This window comes from Trachurus trachurus (genome assembly GCF_905171665.1).
Source record: "Trachurus trachurus genome assembly, chromosome: 18".
Classification (NCBI taxonomy): Eukaryota; Metazoa; Chordata; class Actinopteri; order Carangiformes; family Carangidae; genus Trachurus; species Trachurus trachurus.
Genome location: NC_139909.1, coordinates 3,928,968 through 3,947,722, shown reverse-complemented (window position 1 = coordinate 3,947,722; position 18,755 = coordinate 3,928,968). Strand labels below are relative to the sequence as shown.

The 18,755-nt window shown below is 41.4% G+C and overlaps 2 protein-coding genes across 2 annotated transcripts in view; both read right to left on the bottom strand.

The window, feature by feature from the left end:
• The window catches only part of LOC311001324 (uncharacterized protein), a 130,261-nt gene extending 124,203 nt beyond the window's left edge, over positions 1–6,058 (bottom strand). Inside the window, exon 1 of the mRNA XM_083992380.1 lies at positions 6,015–6,058. The gene's annotated coding sequence lies outside the window, so the exon portion shown is untranslated. The remainder of the gene's footprint in view (positions 1–6,014) is intronic.
• LOC311001374 (uncharacterized protein) overlaps positions 1–18,106 on the bottom strand; it is a 98,408-nt gene extending 80,302 nt beyond the window's left edge. The window contains exon 1 of the mRNA XM_083992456.1: positions 18,018–18,106. The gene's annotated coding sequence lies outside the window, so the exon portion shown is untranslated. The remainder of the gene's footprint in view (positions 1–18,017) is intronic.
• Positions 18,107–18,755: the final 649 nt, after the last annotated feature.

Below are 18,755 nucleotides of genomic sequence, written 5' to 3'. Positions count from 1 at the left end.
AAGTTAGTTTTGTTTAGTTATTTCTTTGTTTCTTTTTTTGTTTGTTTTCCTTGAAAACCAGCTTTGACTTCATTGGCAAGATGACACCAAACTGCTCACACAGTATTTCACTACTTACCAACATGAAGTTCAACGAAGGATTCTTTTTTATTGTCTGGTATGAAACATCTGTATCTCCCTTCATCAGCAGGTTTCAATCTGGACAGTTTCAGTGAAATGTTTCCATGCTTCAGTTCATCAGTGAACAGTGATGTTCGTCTTGAGTACGATGGATGTTTAATTTCTATCAGTTCCTGTCCTCTACGCCACACATGAACATATCTTGGTTGCAGGTCAGACCTGGACCACTCCACTGTGTAGCTGGTAACATCCTCGGCAGGTTCAAGGTGACATGGCAAAATGATGTCACCACCAATTGTGGCCACTATTGGCTGCGATGAACCAATTAACTGAGACTGACCTGAAAAGAAAGGATATTCTATCATTAGTTTTTTCATAATTACACACAATATTCCAGCAATTGGTGAACGTTTGGTAAATGTTGCTGCAACAACTGACAAAGTAATTAATGGCAAGTTTATTAGAGCACTCCTATTAATCAAGATACCTGCAGCTACAATATGTTTACGAGACAATTTACTGCCCCACTATGAGAGACGGTTCAAACAGCACAGTTGACCTGTGATCCTGAGGCAGATCAAGCATTTCTTTAGGCTCTAGAAGGCCATTTGTTAAAAGAAGCCCCCGAAACCAACAGAGGGAGCAACGTCTGTGGAAAATGCGATTCGAGTGGAGGTTTTTTGATACGTCATTATAGAAAACAAAAAGCCATTTCACTGCTCTAAAAGAGGGACCAGAATCTAACGTCGGACAGGCACTGGATGACCCGACAGAAAGACGAGCTCCACTCGGGGTGACCCTTTTTGACACAGAAGAGGCTGAGGCCAGTGATTCCTCAGATAGGCTAGAAGCACTCCGTGAGATGAAAATATCCCTTACAGTTCAAATACTGTGAGCTGGGGGTGAGGCAGGAAAATCCTCCAGGAAATCATCTCAAAGATGCAGCACAAAAGGCAACTAGAAACTGCATTTCGGAAAATGTGTGTGAGTGCTGAAAGCCATCGCTGAACCATGCTGAATCAGCAGAATAAATTGACAAAGACATGCTGAATGACATGCAAGAAACATGTCTAAGGCAGGAATTGAACCCACAACTTCATGAGTAGTAACCTGACACACTAACCATATGGCGACAGAGGACCTGAGTTACAATGAGCTTTATACTATGAGGAATCAAAGACTGTCCAATGACAGGTGATTAGTTGGAATCAGAAGTGAAGCAATAATGTGAAATGACTGAGGCAGGTATTGAACACATGACCTCATGATCATTAAACCTTTGCTCTGCCACTCAGCCACAGAGAGCACACTGCTTTCAAGACTGTTGTCATTCATTGTAATGTGATGATGTGCTGCAAACTGTGGTACGAGTAATCAATGAGATAACGAACACCTGTAACCAATTGAAGGCGGGGGAGGGGAGGTTAATTCAAATCAATCTTAGAGCCGTGGTATAAACAAGAAACATGTTAACACAAACCAAGATTGAAAGAGGTAAAGAGAATAGGTGGGGGCATATATGCATTATCAAGTTTGCTCATGCGACCAGACCAAGTGGAATTGGTTAAAGTTCAAAGTGGCTGACACTAACAAGACTGCTCAGCGGGGATTCAAACCAGTGAGGCAAAATTGCTCACAAAATAGTTTGTCTGGAGCCCTGACACGTGAGCCAGATAAGTGTCTTTACGACAATATGCGCTAGAACTCATGGGAAATGCAGTCTTCATTCTGACAAAACACTACCGCTTTTGTCCACAGGCGTCGCCAAAATCAACACAAAACGAAAGTTCTTTGTAGGGGCTTTAAGCAACAGTTGGTTCCTACCCTAACCCTCCTAACACTAACCCAATGCACTCATGGAGCTTTAAGTCATGGCAATAATTTACCTATTTTCCTGTTGCCAAGTTCATTGACATGAACATTTACTCATCCACCAGTTGCTCTGAAGGAAATTTCAGAACAAAGACTTTTAGAGTCTCTTGAAAACAGAGAACCACTGACCAGAACAGTCTGAACTCTAGCCACTGCTGTTTTTGCCCCTTTGTTAAAGGGGACCTATTATGCTTTTCCAGCTTTTCAGACTTTTATATATGTTTAAAATGTTGGATAATGGTTCTAGAGGCTGTGGAAGTGTCATATCATGAGGTTAATGCATTTGGAGGTAAACCCTGCTAGATGATTGGGATTTCTCTTGGATTTCTCTGCACACCTGTTACACTCGGTTGCGCTGACTTTTTTTGACATGAGCTCGCATCGACATCACAGCGACTCCCCTACATGATCATGCCGAGGTCTCTGCTCCAGCCGGCCCCGCCTCCTCCCATGCTGCTCTGTTGTGCCTGGTGTCACAGCGGAGAGCGGAGCGGACTACTTCCTGCTTTTTCCCTGCATGTTTTAGCGCTGTAGCGTCACTTTACTGAGTTTTATGTAGGACGTTTCTTGTAAGTGAAGCTGTACCTGTGTGAGCAGCGACGTACCGCCGGTGCGACGTTGTTCGCCGGACCGACGTAACGCTGGACCACCGGAGCACCGGAGCTCTGAAGCTGCAGCGGCTCCTCACACAGGCAGAGCCCGTCTGCAGGCCTCCTTGGCCGGGCAGACGTCCGTGCTCATCGCGGTAGTGAAAACCATCGCTAATGAACATACCCGCAGGTTTTTTAGAAGTTTACCACCGTGTGGTTATTGTTTTTAGGAGATAAATGTTGGTCTCATTGATGAAATCTTACAATTGTGGCAGTTGAATTAGTTTGAATGAAAAATGGAGCTGTGAGAAGGAGGAGGAGAGGAGGTGCAGTGCTGTGGAGCTCTGTAGTCTATGTGCACAAATCACCACATTTACATCAATAAATAACTGTTTTACAATGAACTGACCAGTCTGCATATATTTTTAAAACATTTTATGAAGTTATATTACATGTTACATGGTTACAGTAGCCTACATGGCAAAGACTACTCTATACCATCTTTGGTTAGGGTGAGACGGTCATGGGCACATTTCATTACACAATGTAGACTGGTCAGATGCAGACTGGAGATCTGGCAATTTGCCTACTGCAGATTTAGCTTTTGTTTGCATACTACATTTTGGCCAAATCAGTATAGGTACTAGTAGTAGACATCGTCATGGTAACGCAATGCTGAGGGAGTGGTTCATTTGCATTTAAAGGGAGGGGCCACTGAAACAGACCGTTTTGCAGAGCCCTGTTTTTGAGAATGGTGTGATGTTTGATCTTTGGGGTATTTTGACCGAAGCACGTCACAGACATGTATTTAAGACACCCAGGAACTATGTTAGTTGGTGCAAAAAGGAGCATAATAGGTCCCCTTTAAATATATTTTGTGTACTTTCGGTTACCTTGTTTGATTTAGCGTCTTGATTATAAATAGTTTTAGTTGATTTTTGTTTTCTTTCCAGTCAAGTTAGTTTTGTTTAGTTATTTCTTTGTTTCTTTTTTTGTTTGTTTTCCTTGAAAACCAGCTTTGACTTCATTGGCAAGATGACACCAAACTGCTCACACAGTATTTCACTACTTACCAACATGAAGTTCAACGAAGGATTCTTTTTTATTGTCTGGTATGAAACATCTGTATCTCCCTTCATCAGCAGGTTTCAATCTGGACAGTTTCAGTGAAATGTTTCCATGCTTCAGTTCATCAGTGAACAGTGATGTTCGTCTTGAGTACGATGGATGTTTAATTTCTATCAGTTCCTGGCCTCTACGCCACACATGAACATATCTTGGTTGCAGGTCAGACCTGGACCACTCCACTGTGTAGCTGGTAACATCCTCGGCAGGTTCAAGGTGACATGGCAAAATGATGTCACCACCAATTGTGGCCACTATTGGCTGCGATGAACCAATTAACTGAGACTGACCTGAAAAGAAAGGATATTCTATCATTAGTTTTTTCATAATTACACACAATATTCCAGAAATTGGTGAACGTTTGGTAAATGTTGCTGCAACAACTGACAAAGTAATTAATGGCAAGTTTATTAGAGCACTCCTATTAATCAAGATACCTGCAGCTACAATATGTTTACGAGACAATTTACTGCCCCACTATGAGAGACGGTTCAAACAGCACAGTTGACCTGTGATCCTGAGGCAGATCAAGCATTTCTTTAGGCTCTAGAAGGCCATTTGTTAAAAGAAGCCCCCGAAACCAACAGAGGGAGCAACGTCTGTGGAAAATGCGATTCGAGTGGAGGTTTTTTGATACGTCATTATAGAAAACAAAAAGCCATTTCACTGCTCTAAAAGAGGGACCAGAATCTAACGTCGGACAGGCACTGGATGACCCGACAGAAAGACGAGCTCCACTCGGGGTGACCCTTTTTGACACAGAAGAGGCTGAGGCCAGTGATTCCTCAGATAGGCTAGAAGCACTCCGTGAGATGAAAATATCCCTTACAGTTCAAATACTGTGAGCTGGGGGTGAGGCAGGAAAATCCTCCAGGAAATCATCTCAAAGATGCAGCACAAAAGGCAACTAGAAACTGCATTTCGGAAAATGTGTGTGAGTGCTGAAAGCCATCGCTGAACCATGCTGAATCAGCAGAATAAATTGACAAAGACATGCTGAATGACATGCAAGAAACATGTCTAAGGCAGGAATTGAACCCACAACTTCATGAGTAGTAACCTGACACACTAACCATATGGCGACAGAGGACCTGAGTTACAATGAGCTTTATACTATGAGGAATCAAAGACTGTCCAATGACAGGTGATTAGTTGGAATCAGAAGTGAAGCAATAATGTGAAATGACTGAGGCAGGTATTGAACACATGACCTCATGATCATTAAACCTTTGCTCTGCCACTCAGCCACAGAGAGCACACTGCTTTCAAGACTGTTGTCATTCATTGTAATGTGATGATGTGCTGCAAACTGTGGTACGAGTAATCAATGAGATAACGAACACCTGTAACCAATTGAAGGCGGGGGAGGGGAGGTTAATTCAAATCAATCTTAGAGCCGTGGTATAAACAAGAAACATGTTAACACAAACCAAGATTGAAAGAGGTAAACAGAATAGGTGGGGGCATATATGCATTATCAAGTTTGCTCATGCGACCAGACCAAGTGGAATTGGTAATCTGAACTATGGGAAGAAACTTCATAGGCAGCCAGAGCAGCATTTAGCACCGGCAAGCAACAGCCGCAAACGCCGAGCAATAGCAGCAGGGCAAAACCTCTCGCCTATCATTGTGATTTTTGATATTTTATGTATATGAGGTTACCTCCGAGAAAAGGCATCAGGAGAAGATGGACGACCAGGACACTGACGACTGTGAGTGGAGACTGAGTGAAGAGTCCAGCCATCTGATGAAACAGACCCCCCCCCCTATTACTCCAGATACTCACTCTTTCAGATCTGACAGTATATTCTTAGAGACGTTTACATGTCCAGGAAAAAAAAAGGAAAAAAATCAGCCTTGCTACTGGGCATTGTGTAAATGAAGCAGTTTTGTAGTTTCAAAAACTGGAGCACATAAAAACCTACCTTAATTTGTGTTGAGTAAATTATTGTGGACTATAATTTCCATGCTTCGGTCTGTTAATGTCCAGGTCTCATCTGTCTCATCATGTGAGACGATAATGACTCTTCATATCTGACCGGTTTGTGTCAAACTTCCAAACTTAATGTTCCAGTTAACAAACTATTATTAGAAGCTGATTCACTACGAAAGGATTAAATAACAATGAACATTCAATGCATGAATACAACTTTAGACTGTTACAGTGAAGAGTTATGATACACTTTTGAGTCCGTTTTAAGTTTAAATAGAAGAAACACCACGTACCTGTTGCTAGTTGTGTTGCTCATTTCAACTGACTGGTGTAAAGTGTGTAAATCATTTACTGACTCACAGCCATAAAGCAACTCATGACCAGTTTATCAAGAGCAGAAATCTCAGCATTGATCTCAGTTGAGTTCAGTTCAATTTCACTGAGTTTCATATGAGCAGCTGAACTTTGCCCTGTTGCCAGCTGATAAAACAATACAGCCTCATGACGTGGCTGTTCTTACCTGCTCTTACTGTGGGGGGTGTTTTGTTCCTTTTACACCCATCAGGCCTTTCAATAATATGAATGAAAGTTGACATGATAGCATGACTTTGCCAGTGCATGAGTTTCACTTGTCTTGTAGTATTTATCCATTGAAGTGTTGCTTCTCAAAGGGAAGAATTCAAGGTTTCTCAAACTCATTCTAAATATGTTTTACATGAAGAGAAGGAAATTTGTCTTTAGATCCCAGCAGTGCAAAAAAAGTGATGGTAAGACAACTGAATGAAAAATACAGCAGCATATAAAAAGTCCACAACAGCAGCAAAGAGTTCAGTTAATGAGGCAATGGGTTTGTCAGTCTCAGGACTTCAGCTGGGCAAACAGTCTGTTGACTGGGTGGGTGGTGAAGCTCTGCTCCAGGGATGGACATCTGACAGATTTTCCCACACTCTGCAGTGCCATCTTGTCAGCAGAGCAGCAGAGAAGTTTCCATATGTCACTGTGATGCAGGATTTGAGGACTCTCATCACCACACAACAATAACACAATGCCAGGACTGGGTTGCTGCTGCCTCTTCAGCCTTTACATGGTGTATCATGTGTATCATCACAACCTTTTATCACCGTTATCATAATCAGACTTGGATAGATCACGTCCAGAGACGCATTAAACACTCAAAACCCCGTCTGTACCACTTCCTGCTACAGTTGGTGTCTACCACATTTTGCCATGAAAACAATATTATTGTATCTGAGACTGAGAGACGACTGAGGCCTCTTAGACCCTGCCCCCCTTCTGCAGCAGCATCAGAAATAACCTCCACAGGAAGAGGAAGTTGTCACGTACGTTCTACTTCAGTTGTATTTCAGCTCAACGCTCAGTCTGCAGCAAGACGACATGGAGGTCACAGCTCTCTGCTTCAGACTGTGTGAGTACTCAGTGTCACATTTCTTCTCTTTCTGTCCTCACTTTGATATGTTGCTGCTCATCAAAGCATCTGTTGCTGATTTACAACATTGCTCCTTTGTTTCTCCAGTGATGCTTGAATTTCTTCTGCTGGAGACACGAGTTCAGAGTCTTTATGCTCAGCAAAATGGTGAGGAACAGGGATAACCATTAAAATTGTTTTAATTTCTAAGTTTTCATTCATTTGATTGATCTTTAAAAAAAAAAAAACTCAGTTCATCCTTCTCTAAATAAGAAATCTGAATATTGATGATTAATTTGGAACCTTTTTAAATAGAAATATTTTACTTTTTTCTCAGTTCCAGGTGCAGCTTCTCTTCGTATCACTCCAGACCGTCTGCAGTTCTTTGACCATGAGTCTGTCTCTTTTCATTGTGACGGGACTGATGGTTCTGCTCAGTTAAAAGGGATCAGGGCCAATGGGGAATTTTGTTTCATGAAGAGGACATCATCAGGTTTGTCCTGCACAGCTGCTGCACTGTATTCATCAGACAGTGGAGAATACTGGTGTGAGACTGAAGGAGGAGAACGAAGCGACAGCATCAACATCATTGTCACTGGTACTTTTGTTTTTTTAAGCCATTATATTTACTTGTAATCTAACTCACCTGTATGAATTCTCTTTAGTTTTCTACTCAGAGTAACACAGTCTGTTCATCAAACTTTCCTCTTCTTCAACATGTTCCTCAGGTGGCTCAGTGATCCTGGAGAGTCCTGCTCTTCCTGTGATGGAGGGAGATCCTGTGACTCTGCGCTGCAGAAACAAGATGACTTCCACCAATCTGAAAGCTGTTTTCTATAAAGACAACGTTCCAGTGAACAACAATCCAACAGAAGAGATCAGAATGAATAAAGTCTCCAAGTCTGATGAAGGACTGTACAAGTGCAGCGTCCAGGGAGCTGGAGAGTCACCAGAGAGCAGACTGACTGTCACAGGTGAGACTGAACTGTTACTAAATGAACAAAACACGTTTATTATTCATAAAGCCAGAGACTGTTGGAGATTGTACATTGTACATTAGAAGTCATCTAAACATCAATTGGGTTTATGGAAAATTGTACATAGAATATATGTACAGTACTTGTTGAATGTTGATTTTTTTTTCTTAGGTATACAGTATAGTATGCATGTAGGGTTCAGCCCATAAAAAATAAGGATGAAATCTGAACTAATTAATCACGATTATTGATTAATTTATCAATAAATTATTTGCATTTTCTACTAAAGACTCAAGCTCATAAAATAATCAAATTAATGTAGAATGAACACAAAAAAAGTATATTTAAATTCAAAGACTATTTTAATGGATTTTGTTAAACTTTGAACACAGTTTCTCTCCTGTGAAGTTGGCTAGACCGAATTTCCCTCTGTTGTATTTTCTATCTAAATTAAATTTAGTGTAGACTGATCGGTTCATTGTAAAACATTTATTTATTGATCTATAGGTGGTGATTTCTGCTCTTCTGTCCAGCTAACATATGAAGCTTCACTTTTCATTCAAACAAACTAATCAACATCCAAACAAACATTCAACAACTAATCAATGAGACCAACATTCATCTCCTTAAAAGAATTAAACCAGCCGGCGGTAAACCTCTGCGGGTACTTTAAAGGACAATTCCAGGTGAATTCAACTCTGGGGTGTATTTTCATATCATTTTAGGTCTAAAAGAATGAATCTGAAGATTTTCAGTTTAATTGCTCCTGTTTTACGGTAGTTGCATCTGTCCCCGCATCCCCACGGCAGCAATGAATGGGAGTGGATGTAAGTTCCGCTGTTTAGGCTGTTTCCAGCCCTCAAAGCCGCAATTTTTTTCCACAGACAGCGTCAGATGGCTACTCAAACATGCACCGAGAAGTTTATTTACTTCAAGCAAGCCGGCATGTTTGTAAAACTAGATCTAATTCAAAGTCTCCCGGAGTCTCGCGCGAGCCCGAAGTTGCAGTGCTGGTGTATTCAGTCGCAGTGGGAGCTACCGCTTGTGTCATAAACACAGGAATATCAACTCTTTACTTGCTTGAAGTGTACATTTTTTTCCACAGACAGCGTCAGGTGGCTACTCAAACATGCGCCAAGAAGTTTTTTTTACTTGAAGCAAGTCAAGAGTTGATATTCCTGTGTTTATGACACAAACGGTAGCTTTTCCCACTGCACCTGAATACACCGCGCACGGCAACTGGGTCTCGCGCGAGACTCCGGGAAACTTTGAATTAGATCTAGTTTTACAAACATGTCGGCTTGCTTGAAGTAAATAAACTTCTCGGTGCATGTTTGAGTCGCCATCTGATGCTGTCTGTGGAAAAAAATTGCGGCTTTGAGGGATGGAAACAGCCTAAACAGCGGAACTTACATCCACTCCCATTCATTGCTGCCGTGGCGATGCGGGGACAGATGCAACTACCGTAAAACAGGAGCAATTAAACTGAAAATCTTCAGATTCATACTTTTAGACCTAAAATGATATGAAAATACACCCCAGAGTTGAATTCGCCTGGAATTGTCCTTTAATCGGCTCTCTGTCGGCGTGAATATATGATTGTGTCTTAACCATATATTATTTTAAGAAACTAGAAAGTCCTACAGCAGGTGTCATATGTGAAGTTGCAGCACATTCAGTTTCCATCATGTGTCCACCAGCTCAGAAAGAACTCGTCTCCGAAAACTCTGGCTCTACAAACCTCCACAACCTGCAGTGGGTCATCATCATCGTCGTCTCTGCTGTAGCCCTGATGCTGCTGCTGATGCTGCTGCTGGGGTTTCTCCCATATGATGGTACAGAGAAGCAGCTACTTCTCTATCTAATATACTGTATGACAATTATTTTTTTCTATTGATGTCAATAATTTTACTTTTCTTTCCATCAGTTTGCTCAATGACGTCAAGAACGTCACACTCAGGTGAGTTATCTAACTAATTTGACTCAGATGAATAATATATAAAGTGTATCTGTATAATCTTTCAGCCTTCAGTCTGTTAAGAATTTACATTTTCTGTGTTTCAGTTTCTGGAGTGGACGATGCAGATGATCTGGATAGTTTGACGTATGCAGTCGTGACATATGCATCTGTCACAAAAAGGAAAAGGACGGAGGTGAACTCCACTTTGTTTTTTCTTCAACACAATGTGAAACACACAACAAGAGTTTTCACACGTCTGTATTCTGATGAAACTTATTTTAAGATTCAGGTGTTCATCGTCTAGGTCGACCACTGAGGAGGTTAAAATAAGAAGAGGAGTCAGTGGCAGTTGAGGCGGTCGACTCTAACGATGAGGAAACAATGATTTCTGTTCCCTCTCTCTGTGGTCTGTTGTTTTAGACGCTGCTGACGCTGGTGAGAGTTTGAACGTCTGCACTGAGACAAACCACAGCAGAGAAGCACAGACAGAGAACGGTAAGAGGCCTGTTCAGACCTTCACTCTGTCACCACCAGTATATTTATAACCAGATGTAGAAGCAACTGATGATTTTCTGAATCATGCGTATAGAAAATATAGAAGGTCAAAAAGCTCAGGGTGAGATTTTTGTTTCTTATTTATTCATCATCTGATAATCTAAGAAAGACCAAGAAGGCAAAAAAGCTGAGTAATTGACCATTGAGTTTGTCATAATTAACCACTGATAGAATCTTTTTGTCTTACAGTGCAAAAGACTCACAAATGAAGACTGAAGATAATAAAGTTTCAAAATCAAAAATCATGTTAATTGTATGTAATGAAACTGTACATTTTTTAAGTGTTTTTTTTCAAGCTCTATTCATAAAAACTGAATTTGATTCACATATATCACATATACCAATATAAGAACAATCATATCATCCAGCTTTGTTCAACCTGTTGTCTGGTGGATGTCATATCCACTGCTCTGATAGAGTTTATGAATCATTAACAGATCACTGACCTTTATTTCTGGCTCTGGTTTATCAGTTGTAGAATTTCATGTAATTGTTCAGTATATTGATCAGTAACAGCTGCTGATTGGTCTCTAAACACTGAAGAAACTGACTGGAGGATGAAACAGCTGCAGAAATTAAAACCTCATTCATAAAGACATTTTCAGATTTGACATTAAATAATCAATCAATGATTAAACAGTTTGACTATGAGTGTGTTTGTACTGAAGTGAACTTTGAGCCTGGTGATCACCAGTGTAAAATATTACAGCTGCAATTAAAACCATCATGACTCAGATCAATGACTCTTTAGTCTGAGCAGTTGATAAACAGAGACACTGCAGCTTTAAGGAAATCAAGGCCCAATTTCGATTCTATTTTTCATCCCTACCCCTACCCCTAGCCCTTAACCCTTGCCCTTGAAACGGAGCTACAAGGGGTAGGGTTGAAAGTCAACTCCTACGAATTGGGACACCACTTCAACAATCACATGCGTCATCAGTCGTCTCTGCTGGCTTTCATATAAGCAGATGTGACAAGCTTTTGCCACAAATCCTCTATTCAGAACCACGTTAACTTAATAAAATAAAATTTAATGAAGAATGATCGGTTCATTGTAAAACATTTATTTATTGATGTAAATGTGGTGATTTCTGTATAGGCTACAGATCCCCCAGGCAGTGCTGCTTCTGTGTCCAAAACAAATGAAGCTTCACTTTTAATTCAAACAAATTAATGCGACAATTGTTACATTTCATCAATGAGATGAGCATTTATCTCCTAAAAAGAATGTAACTACGCGGCGGTAAACCTTTAAAACCCTGCGGGTAAGTTAATTAGCGTCCGTCTTTTCTACTGGGACGAGGTCGGGAGGTTGGCCGGCTGACAAGCTCTCCGGACGGGGTGGTGTCTCCGTGACGAGCCGCTGATCTGCTCCACAGGTGGAGGCTCCAACGTGGAGCTTCACTTCTCCGAAAAACATCGGAGCAAACGTCTAAACAGCCTCATGTGGATAAACCGACCGCACATTGGGGATCTAAACAGCTACTTTCTCGCATGAAAAAATATTAAAACTTAACAAAATGACGTAATAACAGCGCTACAGTGAGAAGTAAATCAGCTGCCGGTTGCCACAAGATGCATTCTGGGAAACTTGCCATAGCCCTCGGTCCGTAGTGTGCCCCTGAAAAATCTCCGTTTCGAGGGCGAGATAGCCAGACCACTTCCCCCTAACCCTCGTCTGAACCAGAATTGGGACACCCCTACCACTTCACGTGAACGCGCAAAACGAAGGGTTAGGGCCTAGGGCTAAGGGGAGAATCGGAATTCGGCCCAAGTCTCACTCTCACTGATGAATAGTTTGTTTTTTTACATTGAAACTCACTAAGCAGCATTTCCTGCAGTGTTTAATATTAGCTACATTTCTGTAAAATAAAATATCAACTAAATCACCACATGTGACAGAAGAACTCAGGTGTGATCCTGAAGGTGTCACTTGTATCAGGATCAACAAAGTCCTGTGAGCAGATTTCTCCTCAAACCACTGAACTAAAGAATCAACTGCAACGACTCATGTACAAACGTGTTTTATTAAAAAATAATAATAATAAAAATGACATGATGTCTACATAGATGTTGTTCTACAATCAAACCGTGAATGATTTACAGAAAGTGAAGATATGAAAACACTCTGAATGATGATCACATCCTCAGACTGTGTTAAATCAGCTCCAAAGACTCTGTCCAGCTGTTGGACAGTGGACTTAGTTTGAAACAGAGGACAAAATAAAAACAGCTTTTATTGTATAAACTACTGTCACAGTCGCCCTCACTGTCTTTATTCTATTCTATTGAAGGATGAATCAGTTTTTATTTTGATCTGTTCTTTGTTTCTCATGTGTAAGCAGTAATGACTTTACTGTAATGTCTCATTGTTACAGTGTGTTGTGTTGTTTGTGTTATTATGTGTGGAAGTTCATAAAAACCTGAAACACAATATTAAACTACATCAGCAAACGTCTTCAGAGTTATCAACGAGTAGGCCTACATGTCGCCACAGTCTGAAACAAAAAAGCAAAAAAGAGGTTGTGGATAAAATATGAATAAATTAAACATAATCACACAGATGTGATGTAATAACATAGTATATAATGTAACATGATGTCAGACCTGTCCACTGGGGTTTATAAGTGTTGCTTTTTTGAGTTCTCCATATCCTTTGTACTTTCCCTCTTTTTCCCAGATCTGTGAATGTAGAGTTAGAGAAGATGAAAGCTGTGAATTGTTCTCTCCATGACAGAAACCCTGTGTTCACCTGCAGCTCTTTGACATATGAAGTGTGTTTGTCACACAGAGTACAGCTCAGGCTGTGAGGAAAGTCCTATCATGTTTCTGTTGCTCTGTGGAAATTGTAGAGTCTAGTGTTTGTAGAGGTTTGACAGTCCATCACTTCCCCAGCTTCATGGATGTGAAGCAGTAAATAGTCAGAATGTCCCTTTAAGCAGGAAATGAGGAGGAAAAAACAGAGAAGAGCTGTGTCAAGAAATATAAAACAACTTTTAACAACAAGTGAAACTCACAGGGATAAACTGTTTTGTCTCCAGGAGAAACTCTTCGAGTGTGATGGTTTCTCTTTTCTTGGTGCTTTTCTTGCTGAACTCCAGTTGTAACTTCCAGTTCTTCAGCTGCAGCTTCTGTTTGAAGGAAAGTGGAAGTCAAACAGGAAGTGACAACATGAGACTGAATAACCATGAAGGACAATAATCACTAAACTTCACTGAGAGTTTCTTCTTGTTGATAAAGGAGAAGCTCAGCTCAAATCCAGCTTCTACTGGGAAACACACATTTCTTCTCTGATCTTCACTGACAACAACTTTACCTCAGAGGAGTCGTTTCTGAGAACAACATCACCGTATTGGTCGATCCAAAAGATGAAGCGTTTGTCTGGTTCATCCTGGCTCTGCTGGCTGGATGTCTGATGGAGGAGGAAACATCCAGTTAGATGTGTGAAGCAGTGAGTGGAGGTGGATGGAGGAGAAGATCAGCTGGTCTGTTTCCTTCAGTCATGTTGTTTATCTGCATGTTTTACTCTCTGACTCCTAAACCTCCACCAACTCCACCAACATGATGTTTACCACCAAAACCACAAGAGTCCACTTCAGGAGCTGCTTCCTTCACAGTATGAACAGGGACTGTGTCACAGCTTTGGATTCTTCTGATACTGTTGGAAACATGTCGACTCCAGGAAACAAATACATTAAGGAGTTCAGTTGTTGAACAGATGAACCTGTTTGTTCTCTGCTCTTCATCTCTTTGCTCCGTCTCATCTCCCTGGAGCTGCTGGACTTTATCATCTTATCACAGGTTGAGCCACTTTGTGATGTAGTTATTGTGAAGAATTTCAGGCTGTTTCAGACTATAGTGCTGCTGAGGAACTTACTTTTTGTTGTTATTTAGAATAAATAATTTATTAATACAAAATGCTGCTTCATGTGTCTTACCGTTTCTATTATAGGACATGAATTCACAGCATTTAGGTCTGTCTGAACCTTCTCTTCCACCTGTTTCTTCATCTTCCCCACTTCGCTCTCAGCTTCCTCCTTCTTCCTGTTGGTCTCAGCTTGGTTTGTCTCCAGCTGGGGTTGAACAGAGACATGGACAGAGACTCAGTGTTGGACCAGCTTTGTCTTAAAGACATGAATGTGACACATGACTCAGTGGAGACACTCAGCTGTCTTCTCTTATTGTTACAAACAGAAAATCAGTTGTTGAACAGATGAACCTGTTTGTTCTTGGTCTCCAGCTCCTTCATCAGAATCTGCAGTTCAGCTTGTTTCTGTTTCAAGTAAAAAGATTTTGTGGATAAAAATAACATATTATAAGCAAACAGACGTGATGTAATAACATATTAGAGTATATAATGTAACATGATGTCAGACCTCTCCACTGGGGTTTATAAGTGTTGCTTTGACCAGAGCTCCAGTTTCCCAGTGATTTTTATTGTCTCTGTATTTGTCCCAGATCTGTGAATGTAGAGTGAGAGAAGATGAAAGCTGTGAATTGTTGTCTCCATGACAGAAACCCTGTGTTCACCTGCAGCTCTTTGACATATGAAGTGTGTTTGTCACACAGAGTACAGCTCAGGCTGTGAGGAAAGTCCTATCATGTTTCTGTTGCTCTGTGGAAATTGTAGAGTCTAGTGTTTGTAGAGGTTTGACCGTCCATCACTTCCCCAGCTTCATGGATGTGAAGCAGTAAATAGTCAGAATGTCCCTTTAAGCAGGAAATGAGGAGGACAAAACAGAGAAGAGCTGCATCAAGAAATGTAAAACAACTTTTAACAACAAGTGAAACTCACAGTGATCTTCTGTTTTGTCCCCAGGAGACGCTCCTTGAGTGTGATGATCTGTCTTTCCTTGCTGAACTCCAGTTTTAACTTCCAGTCTTTCAGTTGCAGCTTCTGTTTGAAGGAAAGTGGATCATGTCAAACAGGAAGTGACAACATGAGACTGACTAAATAACCATGAAGGACAATAATCATTAAACTTCACTAAGGGCCTGATCTACTAAGATCCCAGATAGCGTGCTCCTAGTAAAATATTGCGTGTTTGCTTAGTGCACGCTAAATAGGTGATCTACTAAGAGTAACACGCTAAATGACAACACGTGCAAACCACAGTATTTCAATGAGTTTTTTGCCCGTGGTAATCGTTTCCGCCATGGAGAGTGTGGACAGAGAGCTGGATGGCCACAAACGCAGAATGAAAATGTGATGTGACGGATTAATAAAGGGACAAATAAACATATTGTAGAGCTGCAGCAGAAGAAACGTGGGAGACCATGTGATTAGTAAAACAAGAAGAGAACAAAATAAATTTTGGTTTATCATAAAACCTCGGCAAACGAGGAAGAGCTGCTGTTATCAGTGTTGGGCAGCAGGTGCCCACTCGGGTCTAAACGCCCTGACCAGAGATATCACAGACGGAGTGAAGGCAGCGGTGACGTCTCAGTCCCTCAGCTGAGCAGCCAGGTACTGGAGAGGGACGAGAGGAGAGGAGCGCACGAAGGAGAGAGGTGCGTCTTGCGTAACGGCGTAACACTTTTAACACACCTGAAAAACTGCTACAGTTCGCTGGAATGACCCAGAAGCGAGGAAATGCAGAGATACAGTATTTGAGCTTTTGCCCTGGAAGGTATCAATTCAGTAACTGCAGCCATTTGTGGCAAAGCTGTGGCAGTTAAGACTTGCCTTTCAAACGTGCTAAATAAAGACGCAAAAACTGCCACCGCAATCTGTTTCAGGTTTGGTAAATTACATTGCGTGCGCTAAATAAATCTTTTTGCATCTTCTCCTCCCAATATTTTGCGCGTTCTGGCAGAAACACCCATATTTGCATATTCGTTAAGGCAAACACGCCAAATGGATCGCACGTGCAACTTTGCCCGTTTGAGAGATGCAATCCTCGGTGCGCCCGGTTATTAGATCAGCTTCACCATGTGTTTGCGCGTGCAATCAAGTTTGCACAGGTTTTACTACGTGCAATCCTTTAGTAGATCTGGCCCTGAGAGTTTCTTCTTGTTGATAAAGGAGAAGCTCAGCTCAAATCCAGCTTCTACTGGGAAACACACATTTCTTCTCTGATCTTCAGACAACAACTTTACCTCAGAGGAGTTGTTTATGAGATCAACATAGCTTCCATGTCTGTCAATCGTAATGACGTAGCGTTTGTCTGGTTCCTCCTGTCTCTGCTGGCTGGATGTCTGATGGAGGAGGAAACATCCAGTTAGATGTGTGAAGCAGTGAGTGGAGGTGGATGGAGGAGAAGATCAGCTGGTCTGTTTCCTTCAGTCATGTTGTTTATCTGCATGTTTTACTCTCTGACTCCTAAACCTCCACCAACTCCACCAACATGATGTTTACCACCAAAACCACAAGAGTCCAGAGCTTTGGATTCTACTGTTACTGTTGGAAACATGTCGACTCCAGGAAACAAAACAGATGAACCTGTTACTCTGCTCTTCATCTCTTTACTCCGTCTCATCTTCCTGGAGCTGCTGGACTTTATCATCTTGTCACAGGTTGAGCCACTTTGTGACTGTAGTAATTGCCGTCAAGAATTTCAGGCTTTACAAATATTTATACAGAGGTGACTGTCTGACCGTTTCTATTGTAGGACATAAACCCACAACATTTCTGTTTGTCTGAACCTTCTCTTCCACCTCTTTCTTCATCTTCTCCACTTCTCTCTCAGCTTCCTCCTTCTTCCTGTTGGTCTCAGCTTGGTTTGTCTCCAGCTGGGATTGAACAGAGACATGGACAGAGACTCAGTGTTGGACCAGCTTTGTCTTAAAGACATGAATGTGACACATGACTCAGTGGAGACACTCAGCTGTCTTCTCTGATTGTTACAAACATGTGGACTGGAGGAAACTAAGAAAATCACTGATTGAACAGATGAACCTGTTTGTTCTTGGTCTCCAGCTCCGTCTTCTGTCTCTGCAGTTCATCTTCTTGTTTCTTCTTCTCTTTCTGGAGCTGCTGGAGGTCGTCTTGTTTCTGTTTCAGCTGAGAGGAAAGAGAACAGAGCAGAGATGAGATGGAGAATTTATTTAGCACTGAGACATTTGATAGAAAAGATGAAGCAGCAGTGACAGAAGAAACTAGTTGATGTTTCATTGCTCTGGTAGTTGACCACTGTAATGCACTGAGGGGAAACCTTGATGTCAGAGAGAAAGAGTAGAGGAGACAGAGAGTTAATAATGATCAGATGAACCTTCTCTTCCATCTGTTTCTTTCTCCACTTTTCCCCCAACTTCCTCCTTCTTCCTGTTGGTCTCAGCTTGGTTTGTCTCCAGCTGGGATTGAACAGAGACATGGACAGAGACTCAGTGTTGGACCAGCTTTGTCTTAAAGACATGAATGTGACACATGACTCAGTGGAGACACTCAGCTGTCTTCTCTTATTGTTACAAACATGTGGACTGGAGGAAACTAAGAAAATCACTGATTGGACAGATGAACCTGTTTGTTCTTGATCTCCAGCTCCTTCTTCTGTCTCTGTTGTACATCTTCTTGTTTCTTCTTCTCTTCCTGGAGCTGATGGAGTTCATCTTCTTGATTCTGTTTCAAGAAAAAAAGATATTGTACAAAGCCTAACGCCAGGAGTACACTGGGAACGGCCGTGACGCAATACGTCAGTGGGGCGGAGTGGAGTTTTTTTACCGCTACACCAGGCACGGACGTGACGCGACGCAACGCAACAGGCTTCACCGTGTTTGTTGCAGCTGTCAAGCCTAGTCAATGAGTGCACTTTATGTATCTCAACATATTTTTAAATCCCTCCTGTTAAAGGGTTAATAACTAAGTTAATTGAGTGTAGAGGTTAAAAAAGATGTTAAAAATACATTAATAATACAGTAAAATGTAAATGTAAAATACAGACAGTTACAACTGAGTAATTTTACAACTGAGTGTTTTACGTGTTTTAAGGTTCGTGTTTGGATGTTTGTTGCTAACTGCTAGCATGTAGCTAAACGGTACAATGTAAAATGTAAACAAAGGGGTTTGTTTTGTTTTGTTTTGATGTGCTTAAGTGTCACGTTTTATTACGGTTAATAACGTACGTGTGAGAATAAATTCTGCAGTCCTGCTAAACAGAGGCCGATGTCGTTCTGCCACTTTGTATTTATATACAGCTATACTGACCTGGTGGCAGAGGCCATCGCGACCCTCCCTGATACCCCTAGGTCAGGAGGGTAA